The sequence below is a fragment of the Lathamus discolor genome, chromosome 2 (genome assembly GCF_037157495.1).
Source record: "Lathamus discolor isolate bLatDis1 chromosome 2, bLatDis1.hap1, whole genome shotgun sequence".
Taxonomy (NCBI): domain Eukaryota; kingdom Metazoa; phylum Chordata; class Aves; order Psittaciformes; family Psittacidae; genus Lathamus; species Lathamus discolor.
Window position 1 is genome coordinate 133241728 of NC_088885.1, and position 11493 is coordinate 133253220.

General features: G+C 35.5%; 1 long non-coding RNA gene across 1 annotated transcript in view; it reads left to right on the forward strand.

The window, feature by feature from the left end:
• Positions 1-10394, forward strand: part of LOC136008795 (uncharacterized) — a 99315-nt gene extending 88921 nt beyond the window's left edge. Inside the window, exons 2-4 of the long non-coding RNA XR_010610246.1 lie at positions 5597-5619; positions 7309-7357; positions 8296-10394. This is a non-coding gene — a long non-coding RNA (uncharacterized LOC136008795). The remainder of the gene's footprint in view (positions 1-5596; positions 5620-7308; positions 7358-8295) is intronic.
• The last annotated feature ends 1099 nt before the right edge of the window (positions 10395-11493 follow it).

Consider the following 11493-nt stretch of genomic DNA (forward strand, 5'->3'; position numbering starts at 1 on the left):
ATAGGGAAAAAGATCCTTCATAATTCCAGTCTGAACTTCAATTTATGCTTGCTGTCTCTCATCCCCCTTCCAGGCACCATCATGATGCACAGTTCTTGCACAGGGATGCCACTGAAGTGCATCAGAAACCTTTTCACCTGAAGTAATCAACCACTAGTGCTTCAGCTAAGCTGTTGCACCTGCTTGTTCCAAGGCCGTGGTAGGCTCCTTGCTGTCCTTAAGATTGAGCAGCAGGAATGATTACCCTGGCTCTGTAGATGCTGGGAAAGAAAAATCTGTTCTTAAGAGCCAAAGCGCGGTGGCCCCTTGAAATAATCAGGTTAATACTTCTGTGTGTCTGGTGACAAGACTTGCATCCAGTTCAACAACAACGGAAGAGATGATATTGTACCCTCAACATAATTTTTTTTAATGTTGTCAAATGCCTACTACTCCTCTCTGTGTCAAATGCCATCTTGTACAAGTAGGACAATTATTGCATCCATTCTTGTTTGGAAACCCCATGAAAATCCCTGAACAGTGAAGAATATGAGCTCTAATACTGATAGGTTTTCATCTGTCAAATTGACTTGCTAAGAAGGATTAGAAAGTAAAACTAATTTACCAAAATTAAAATGAATTAAGTAACGAATGGCAGTAAATTATGGATAAAATCAGGGAACCCTGCAACTCTGAGAATCAAATAAACCAGATTTTTTTTTTAAAATGCGTTTGTCTGAAGACAAAATGAGAATGCACTTTCTGCTGCCAGCCTTTACAAAGGATTTATTTTATGCATTTCTTCTCCAAGTTAAAATAATTATGACATTTACACTTTGAATGACACATATCTCAGGCACTCATCTGATATGTTTTACTGTGGCCCAATTATTTTTTGTGATGAGTCAGGGGCAACTAAATGTGTTGTGTACATCCAAAGGCTATACTAATACCGCTTCATTAGGCACAAGCTGTATGCCTAGGGACACTCAAAGCAGTTAAGCATCTGGGCCAATTTAGACTTTTATGTTTTAAAAACTTTTCCTTTAAATATTTTGCATCTCTCCCCACCCCTCCTTGAGGAGGAAACTTTCATTCTATTCTGTACACATCTTTCTCTTTTCTGAGCTCTTTGGGCCTCTACAGCCCCACTCCTTAATCCTCATACGTTTTACTATCATAATCCTTACATGTTTTAGCTGAAGATAGCATGGAAGATGATGCTTAGATGACATATTACTTTCTCTGAGGAGTTGCCTGATTTCTAAGATTCCCTCTATTATCTGTCACATAGCCTGTAATCAGCCCTTCATGGTGACTCTCTGGACTTGTTAGGTTTTCTCAGGCTCTTGAAAAGAGAGAAATTTGTTCAGAGTGTCTTTGGCTGTTTGTTCACTGTTTTAATTTTCAAAGGGACAGGACTAGTATGTTTTAGACCAATATTTTTTTTCCTGCATTATTTGTGGCTTAAATACTGATGATGTTTTGGGTTACTTCTTTAAGCAGCTTCATACAGAAGTGACATAAATTAAATTTTCTGATTCAGGAAAAGCAGTTTAAAAAAGGTTGTATGGAATAAGTGAACTAATGGAACAAAAAGAGCATAGAAACTGTGCTGCTGTAGGATTTTGATAATGAGGAATGGAGTAGGCAAATGTGACATACTTGTATAATCAGTCAATTAAAGTATTTATTATAATTAAAATTGTAGAAATTATGTGGATAGCAATCAGTTTTCATTATAGTTCTTTGCACATTTCAGTGCTATAATTATATTATGGCATCTGTCATTGCTGAGTATTTTGTAGACAGCTCTATCTTCCCATTAAGATATACTGTGTATGAAGGCAAGATTTTCATTATCTGAAAATATGAAATAAAAAGTGTTAGTAGGTTGGGGTTATTAGCTTGTTCACTTTGTAATTTTGGAATTGAGAATATCCCAGTAAGATCTATACCGTTCTCTGTGAGCAACACTGGTGGAAGGAGCCCATATTGTTCTTTTTGGGCTTAGAAAATAACAGCCATTTCTTTCTTCAAGCCTTTTGCTGTGAGCTCACACATTTTGGGCTCAGCAGTCCGTGGAAATCTGTTCTAAGGGTAGGAAGATAAGATCTTTAGGAAATCAGGCTGTGAAGAATAACAGTTTCATCCAATTTGCAAAAGATTTAAATACCTCTGGCGCTCCTTCTGTGTTCTGTGGAAGCTTGGTTTTGGCCTCAGTTGTACTAGGATGTTGGGTTTTTACTAGTATTTGCTATTTTGGCTGTTGTCTTGGAAAGCTTCCTGCCATAGGTAAATGAAAGCTATAATGTCCCTGTTCTGTTCACTCAGCTACGGGGATTCCAGAATGATGTGATTGCTTAATTTTTGTAACTGCATGTAATATATCTTATCTACAGAAAAACAAATGCATCTGATTGATGACCTGAGCTAGGTCTGCTTAGCTTAGCTACTGTTGTTACTTCTCCTATAGGCTCTACTTGGGCTGTGTTTTAGGATTTGTTGGATTTAGCAGTAAAGGTAGTTTATGAAGTAATTTATGAAGTGACTTCTCCTATTCCTTGTTCTCACCTCTCTGCAAGATTTCACAATCTCCTTTGCTGTGCTGGCTTTTTTTTTTTTTTTTCTTCTGTCTTCAGTAAAAACTGATTCACTGAGCTGATCTAAGCTGAAAGATAACCTTCTTAAAAGAAGACACAGGCAGCAACATATGGGCAGAAATAGGAATAAGATCAAGAAAGACAGGAACTTTCTGATCTGATTCTTTGCCAAGATTAACATGTTGGGACTGTATGGTACTCAGTCTAGTCTGCTGCATACTAAATCACAGGGAAATCAGGTAGGCAAAGCCATCAAACCAAGACATACCTTGCATGTGCCGTTTCAGGACTGGACATTGATCCTCACAACAGCTTCCAGGACAGTTGCTTAATGAGGCCATGTCTGAACAAATTTTGCAATCACTTTTTTAATCCATCTACAGTGGCAAAATTTTCACTTACTGACAATTTTCTTCCCTGTATTGAAAAAAAAAATCCTTAAACACACTTTTCTAAAAACTGGGGTCCTTCCACAAGGAAATCGAGAGCTAAATACCAAATGTTCATAGTATATGACAAAAAACTGATGATAGCATTCAGTGCTTTCAGCTCAGAGCACTACCATAACTGTAGTAACATGCAGTCAGGAAATCATTTTATAGGGACTGAAAGCAGCCTTTTCCTAGATCTCTTAGGATAGTGGATTATGTCTGTACAATTCTTTTACAATTATTTAGGGTTGAGAATTGTATGGGATATTATTCAGATTTACACATGGCCTGTCCAGTCCCATAGAAAAACATTATTTGTTTATGGATTTTTTACTTATTTTCGCCCTTGTAGGCTTTAGGGTTTCAAGTAGTGCAAGTTTACAGAGAACTCTGGAGATCTCTAAAGTTAATGATAAGTTTAATATAACAATGAACTTAAGTTTTCTTACTTAAGTTAGAATCATAGAATAGTTAGGGTTGGAAAGGACCTCAAGATCATCTACTTCCAACCCCCCCCACCATGGGCAGGGACACCTCACACTAAACCATCCCACCCAAGGCTTCGTCCAACCTGGCCTTGAACACTGCCAGGGATGGAGCATTCACAACCTCCCTGGGCAACCTATTCCAGTGCCTCACCACCCTAACAGGAAAGAACTTCCTCCTTGTATCCAATCTAAACTTCCCCTGTTTAAGTTTTAACCTCTTACCGCTTGTCCAGTCACTACAGTCCCTGATGAAGAGTCCATCCCCAGCATCCCAAAGCAGTTCATGATACAGCCACCTTCTTCCCACTGCATTAACCTAAATAAGCAAAGAAGAGGCAGAATGCTTTTGCTTAAGTGCTACCTTAGGTAATCTTGGTGCTACGTGCTAAAGAGGTTTTTCCTTTTTCTACCTCACTGACATTCATAGTAGTCTTACTTTGCATGCAGGACTTGTAGCCGTCTTTAATTTTTACCCTTAGCAAATCTATAAGGAACATGATCCCACCCTGCCACCTCTCACAAGAAACTCACGTTGTTCTCACTCCAAACAAGCAGCACTTTTTCCTCATAGCCCAATCAATTTGGAAAGTTTGTAATATACCCATTCTGCCACACTGTGTGTACCACATGCAAGCTGCATCACAAAAGATTCAAAAGGAAAAAAGAAGTCTTAAATGAAGACTTTTCCTAACAGCAGTCAATATCAAACACCAAGCCTAAACTGTAAAGATTAACAGAACTTTCTTTAACATCATTATTACAAGCTTTCCTCTCACCTTTCTTCAATATAGGGTTTCCCCCTCCTTTTCATTTCTTCCAGCTAGCAATCCAGGATTATGCTTGGAGATTGCAAATAGGTGCTTCAAGTTAATCTCAAAAATCAGCTTATTAACCTCTTCTTTCCCTGGTCCTGGCCAAGAGCTTCTTTTTTTTCAGTTTCCTGGTTCCCTAATAAAATTTTAAGGCCTTCTGGAATTCACTGTATCCTTATTCTTTGGATTTGAGTAAGTTTCAACCTGGGGCAAATAAAAATGATTGATCTTTGTTGTTAATTTCAGTAGCAAAAATGGTAACATCTGTCATTCTTGTTTAGGACTTTCAAGTTAATATTTTTTTTCCTACAGAAGAAAATGACTAACTAATATTTGAATCTCAAGCTGCACTTTAGCAAGATGGTATAAAAAATTCCATTTTGGAATGTTCTCTTTGGAAAACAAAGATCACATAAGGAACAAAACTAGGTAGTTTGACTTTGGCTAAGCTATTGGAAAGCCAATGAAAGCAAGATGATATAGTGAGTCATGGGACCTGTTTCTGACTACCTCTGATCTAAGCGTTATTAGAATCAATCTTATTTCAGCCTGAAACCTAGAATTCTAGCTGATGTAGAAGAGTTCAGCCTGACTGATTTATCAAAATTGTAAATAAATAAAAGTAGTCTTATGAGGAGTTGCATTAGGCAACATTTTCTTACCCATCTAGCTTCATCTTTTTTTTAATAATTAGTTACATAAATATTTACAGATATAAATAGCTTCAGCTGTTTAGATCTTGCACAATTTTCTAATATCCTGTGTTACTGAACCTGGAATAAGTACTGTGGAAAAACTTCTATGCAATTATTTCAGGCTTTTAAATGTTAAAGCTATGCGGAGGATCTGGACTATTTTGTTTACTTTTAGTGGAAAAAATAACATTAACTCACTTCTCTTTTACCTCATTAATTAAATCTATTTTACATATTAGGTAAATAAAGGTTAAGTTCTATTTCTTTACATAAGAGAAATGCTATTTTTTTCTGAACTGGATATACACAGCAGTTTATACCTGAAAGTTTCAGCACCATGAAAGCTAGAGAACTAAAATGAGAGGCAATTGCAGTGGGATATGTGTTAGACTCTTATGGTTCTGTTCCAAGCTATTCCTGGCCATTCAAACTTGAGCTTTATTTTTCCCCAGGTATTACTGTCATTCATTTGATTGTGACTGACATCCAAAACCCTGTTCAAAAAGAATATTAGTCCTATCTGAATGTTTTTGAGAGTTTTCACTTTTTCTGAGAATGTAATTCATATTTTCTTACTGATTTTTTCAGATAAGTAAAAAACTTCTCTGAAGGTAAGTTATGATAACTCATGAGAACAGGTAACTGTAAGTTGATGCCAGTGTGCTTGTTAGAGTAACACTGAAGGAGGAAAGTAGTTATGAAGATTCTGAAACATGACTTTGGCCCAAGAAGTTTATGAGGTAAATATATCTGCCGTAATTTTCTCCCTGCTTATGTTTACCACAGTTGTCTTTCTTGGAGCTGGGAGTATTGCAACTTATATCAAGAAACACTACAGAATTAGGACAGATTGCAAAACTGATACGTACTGTAGCTTGGAAATATACTCCTTCACTTTTCCAATACCAATAAAGGCCTTCAGGACTATTTAGAAGATGTTTCCGACACATGTTGCAAGTAGGCTTAACACTGATGAGAATGGCAACTGTACTAAAAGCAGAGCATGCAAGACAGAGTGGGTCACTCCAAGAGATATTTTTACAAATTCAATTACTTGACAATACCATATGGAAAAATAAATTCTCATTATGATCAAATATATGCTACTAATGAACCTAGTGTTAAACAAATGTATAGCTGGCTGTATTAATATTGTAAGACTTCCTGCATGTTATGTCCTGTACTGTTACAAATGCATTTTGTATGAAATGCTTTATGTGATACGGTCTTGCAAATAACACAAGTACACAGAAGTCTGTCCTTGAAAGAAAACAGAAGTCTTAGGCTATCAGGATTTCTGTGCATGGAGAATCTCAGCCACAGCACTTTATTAATGCAGCGATTTCATTTATTATGCTAAAGCTCATTTGTTTGCATGTACAATGAATTGCTTCTCTGAGTTTTGGATGAGATAAATTTCATGCAAATATTTTTTTTTCTGTAGATATGCATGCATCTAAAAATTTTAAATCAAAGATTTTTACATTCTAATTAAAAATAAGATTTAAGGCATATTAAGCAGAGAGATTGCATTATGCAAAAAGCTGAAGTGAGCTGCATATTGCTGTGACTAATATATTGCAGGTATCTCAATGACATTGCGCTGTGATAAGCAGTTCATGAACAGCAGCAAGAGGAGATCAAGAAGAAAGAGGGAATTAATAGAAAAAGTGTGTTTATCTATACCTAAGCCCAGGAAGGAGTCTAGAAAGAAATCCAGGATGCAAAAGTAGGCAGGTGAAGTGGAGAGAAGGTTGTAGCAACTGCTGTTAGGCATATGTATTGTCACTTTCCAGCAATTTCCTGTCATATTCAAAGTTATCTTAAATCCAGTTTTAGTATTCCTCTAAGATAATTCTAGAAAAAGAGGTGTGATATGTTGCAAAAATGATTATTGTCTTTCCCAGTCTTGTGCAGTTTATCCTTTTGCAAGCTTCGCTGTTTCCTGAAGCGCTTCCTCTTTCAGCTGAGCTTTGTTTTTTTTCCCTATCTTCAACATTGCTATGTCTTTAATAAAACCTAAGTGATACAATTGTATTAGGAATAGGAATTAATTCCACATCTCTATTTTACTGCTAATAAATAGTGGTTTACTGCTAATAACTAAGCTATGGTGGAGTGACTGTATCAGTGTACAAGCGAAGACTTACTATGTAATATACCTAGACTTTTTTAAAGCCTTTGATACAGCACCCCACAACATTTTGGTCATTGAATTGAGTAGATATATGGTATTTTATGAATGTTGTGTTGTGTTACATAAATTGTTCATGGTTGCTTTTTCACTCTTATAATCACAGAATCACAGAATCAAGAATCCATTAGCAGAAACAGCTACCTAAAGCAAAGGTGCCTCATTTTTATCTTGATGGGTTTTTTACTTGCTACAAGTATACAGTATAGGTCATCAGAACAAGAAAGTAAGATTGCAGGCATAGATTTTTAAGAGCAATTAAAAAGGACAGTATTAGTAAGACAGATGTAATGTCTTTCTTTAAAGAGGAAAGCTTACTGGTTGTGTGTTGACAGCATTTTTTAACTTCAGAAAGCCAAATAGAATTTGCCAGTTTATGAGTCTCAGGAATTAAATACTTTTCTTCCTGGACTCCTGTAAATAGCAAAATGCAGATTAAAACAGCAGTGTCAAGGGAGTTAGCTAAAAATGTGCATTCTTCCTGCTCACGCTCAGGAACTTCTTTGTAAATGAGGCTAATTTTGGTTATCATAGCTTAGAGAATTTTCCTATGTGTAAATAGATTCAAACCACTTTAGAACAGCTGTTAATGCCCAGGCACAAGCATGCTTAACTGATTGCTGGTGTCAGTCCTACAGCTGGTTGTTTGCTGGATGCTTAAGAAAAGAGAAAGTTTGAGTAGTTTTCTTGGAAAAAGGGTTTATACAAAGAAATACATTCCTCGGAGTATTCATTTTATGTGGGTTTTCATCTTCTGAGCACTGAAACAAACAGAAGGAAGCTTCATGCACATTTTTTTTTTCTGCTTCTAAAGATTCAAGACCCCTTTATTTTCATTTTTAGAAAAAATAGGAAGAGTATGATGTTAAAAAGCATATATACTAGAGATGGATGCTAGAATATAGTGAGCATGAAAATATTTAGCAAAACTAATTTTAGTCTAGGGAAACTTACTCAATGGTTACTTTTACAATAAAATGTTCTTTTATGTTCATTGAATTGCTCAGTGGAAGAATATTCTCTTTGTATTTCCTTCTGTTTTTGAAGGTGGTAATGGTTGAAGAGGTAATCCCAGCTTTTATTTCTTTTTCAGATACCAAGAAAAATGCCAATCCTTTCTATGTGCTATCAGTTGTTATGTCAGACTCCAAGGAAACTCTTTCAACTGCATATTATAGCTCCAGCATGATGTGCATACCTCTTTTATGGGTCATGCTTCAGTTAATGTTACCAGCTAGTGTAGAATTTACCCTGAACTATTGTGCTGAGGACATAATATTTGGGAATTACTCTTTCTGCCATAATCAATCCTGGCATCAGGTCATTTAGGAAACAAAAGACTGGAAATGAAGAAACTCGACTTTGCTAGGAAATGACCTCGCTATTGTTTGTGATGTTTATATATAACTGCAATATATAAGTATGTCCTCCAGCAGAAAAGCAAATATGAACTCTCACATGACAGATCTCTGCACAAAAATTTACATGAATGATATGGTCAGAAAACCTGTAATATGGATATATATGAGGCTGAGGCTCTGTTCTTATTTTTTTTTAAGTTTAGAAGAGATCAAGTGTAGTCTGCCTAATGGGACCCAAGATTGCAATTACCAAAGACCTCATGGCAAAAAACATGGTATGAATGCATCTCTTTTTTATTCATCTGAGTAAGTAAAAAAACCCACCAAATTAATACCATTTTTAAAGGCATGCCAACAGATCTCCAAATATCTTAAAACAATCCCATGGTCTTTCAAATAATTTGTGGAGGGAAAGAGGTATTAGAAGCCAGAAACAGATACACTATAAATGTACATCATCAGTTTCATTTTTCTTTTAAAATTTGCATTTGTTGTTTTTTTTCTTGAAAGAAAAAAAAAAACACAAACAAGCACACACACACACACACACACACACAAAAAAAAAAAACACAGCAAAACAACAACAAAACCTGCAAACATTAAATAATTTTTACTTAGTAGTATATGCCCCTTATGGTAGTGACCACTTTATTTTGGTTCAACATTCTTGTTCTTGTCACTCTGGTTGAGGAATACCTTATATAAAAGCAGAGCAACTATAGATCTTTACTGGTCATTGTACAGGATGTAATATGTCTATCAGGATAAAATCAGGTAGCTATAAGAGAATTGTATAATACATTTATGAAATCTGCAGTCTAGGCTGATTTACTTCATAAGGCAATTCACACTCAAGATGCGTTTCATGCAGAGCTTGACTATTCTACATTTTAGCAGTGGGGAGAGAAGAAGAAAGTTATTTGATAGTTTGCCACAGAAAACATTAAATTGTTGATATTTCGGAAAACAATTGCTTCGCCTTGGCTACAGAATTTTGAATTTTCCTTATGACTGTGCTTCTCAGAAGAGACGTATAATTTGTTGTTGCATTTATGATAAAGAGTTACTCAGAATGTGGTTTTCAACTTCAAAGATTTGTAGAGCAAAAAAAGCCACAAATATGCCTGAAACCCTAAGACTACTTCCTTGCATGTTTCTCACAATGTAGCTGAATTGAGGACTAGATTGACAGCTGAGCTTAAAAGCATGCAACTGCTTTGACTCGCAGAGCTATCCCCTTATAAAGCGAGAAGTGGCCACTTGGTAGTGAGGAACAGAGTAACCACACATTTCTCTTCTTTTTATAACTTACTGAACAAATGTTTAGTAATATATGTATCCAAAAGTAAATACTTGAGAAACTAAATTTTAGGCTGTCTCTAAATAACATATTTGTGGCAATAACCTTTTAATTTGGGACATTTCAGAGCATTTTTCTGAATAATTCCAAAAAAAGTTTCTTCAAGGTAATGTCCAGTTGAAATAATTAAGGTATGAGTATATTAGTACGGTTTTGAAATTGGTTCAAAGTATATCAAACTTCTTTTTTACGAAGTGGAAGATATGTTTTCATTTTCTTTGACTCTTTCAATAAAATATGTGCTTTGGATGACTATTTCTGTGTCTAACAAATTTGAAGAATGATCTTAGCATGCAAAGAAAGAAGGATGAATGTCCTAATTTACATATATAACCATATCAAACTGATTGTAGATACGTTCTTCTCATGGAAACTAATATGCAAATCTTCATTGATTTTGTCAGGGCTTGATGCTGTGTTATGACACTTCTTATTACAAGTATAATGTTTTTATTTATTGTGTCTAGTTGAATAAATGTACTTAATATCTTCATCATGCAAAAAGAGATTATGCTTGTCTGTTTATTATAAATCACTACCTCTTCTGAGAGGGAATTATGAAGGAGGTGTCTGTGAAACATAGTAGAGTCAATATCTCAGTATGTTTTATTAGGCTGGCTGTTTAAATGTGGAAAAACTGAACAAGTTTTTGGGAAACTAGAAAATTTCTTTCAGAATAAACGAAATTAGCATAATCCCTCCTTTTGGGGGTTTGATCTGCCATCTAGTAATTGCTGTTCACACTCATCACTGGTTTTAATTTTTTTTTCCTGTAATTTCTAAAGTTATTTCTACTGCACACCTGTCATAAGTGTACAGCATAGCATAAGTCTAAATTGCTCTGTTGATACCTGAGAGTCTTCTGTATGTGTGTACTCTAGCAGGAGACAAGAATTTTTGCAGAGTTTAAAGACAGTCACGGACAAAATCAACACTTTTATGTAGCTGCTTGAATAAGAGATGAATACTGTTTGTTCTGAATTCTTTGGTGCCCTGTTAAGACCAATTTTGAAAGACTTTAGTGAACTATTTAATATTATTATGGAACTCTGCTCTGAAGTTTTATTTCCTCTGCAGAAACAAAACTTGATCCTTTCAGTTACATTGCATTTGTGGCTTCTTTTTATGTTATACATTTTCATGTTTTCAGTTTTCAAAACAGTTAATGCAAGCAGCTCAACAAATGTTTATTGAACTTTATCCTAAAGTGTTCTATCAAGAAAAGGGTGTCTTGCCCAAAAGCACATCTCAAAAAGCAATAAAGCCTTATAGAATCATAGAATAGTTAGGGTTGGAAAGGACCTCAAGATCATCTAGGTCCAACCCCCCTGCCATGGGCAGGGACACCTCACACTAAACCATCCCACCCAAGGCTTCGTCCAACTTAATGATTTTTTTTTTTTTTTAAGTAAAATAATATCTTTTCTTGCAGTTCTTGAAGGATATTAAGAAAGAAAAGCATAAGATATTATCAAGGCAAGCTTTACTATTGAATACAATGGTGTAGCTGGAGAAGACAAAGCTTAGTAAGTAGTGGTAAATTTTCTGCATGAACAGAAACATCTGTTCG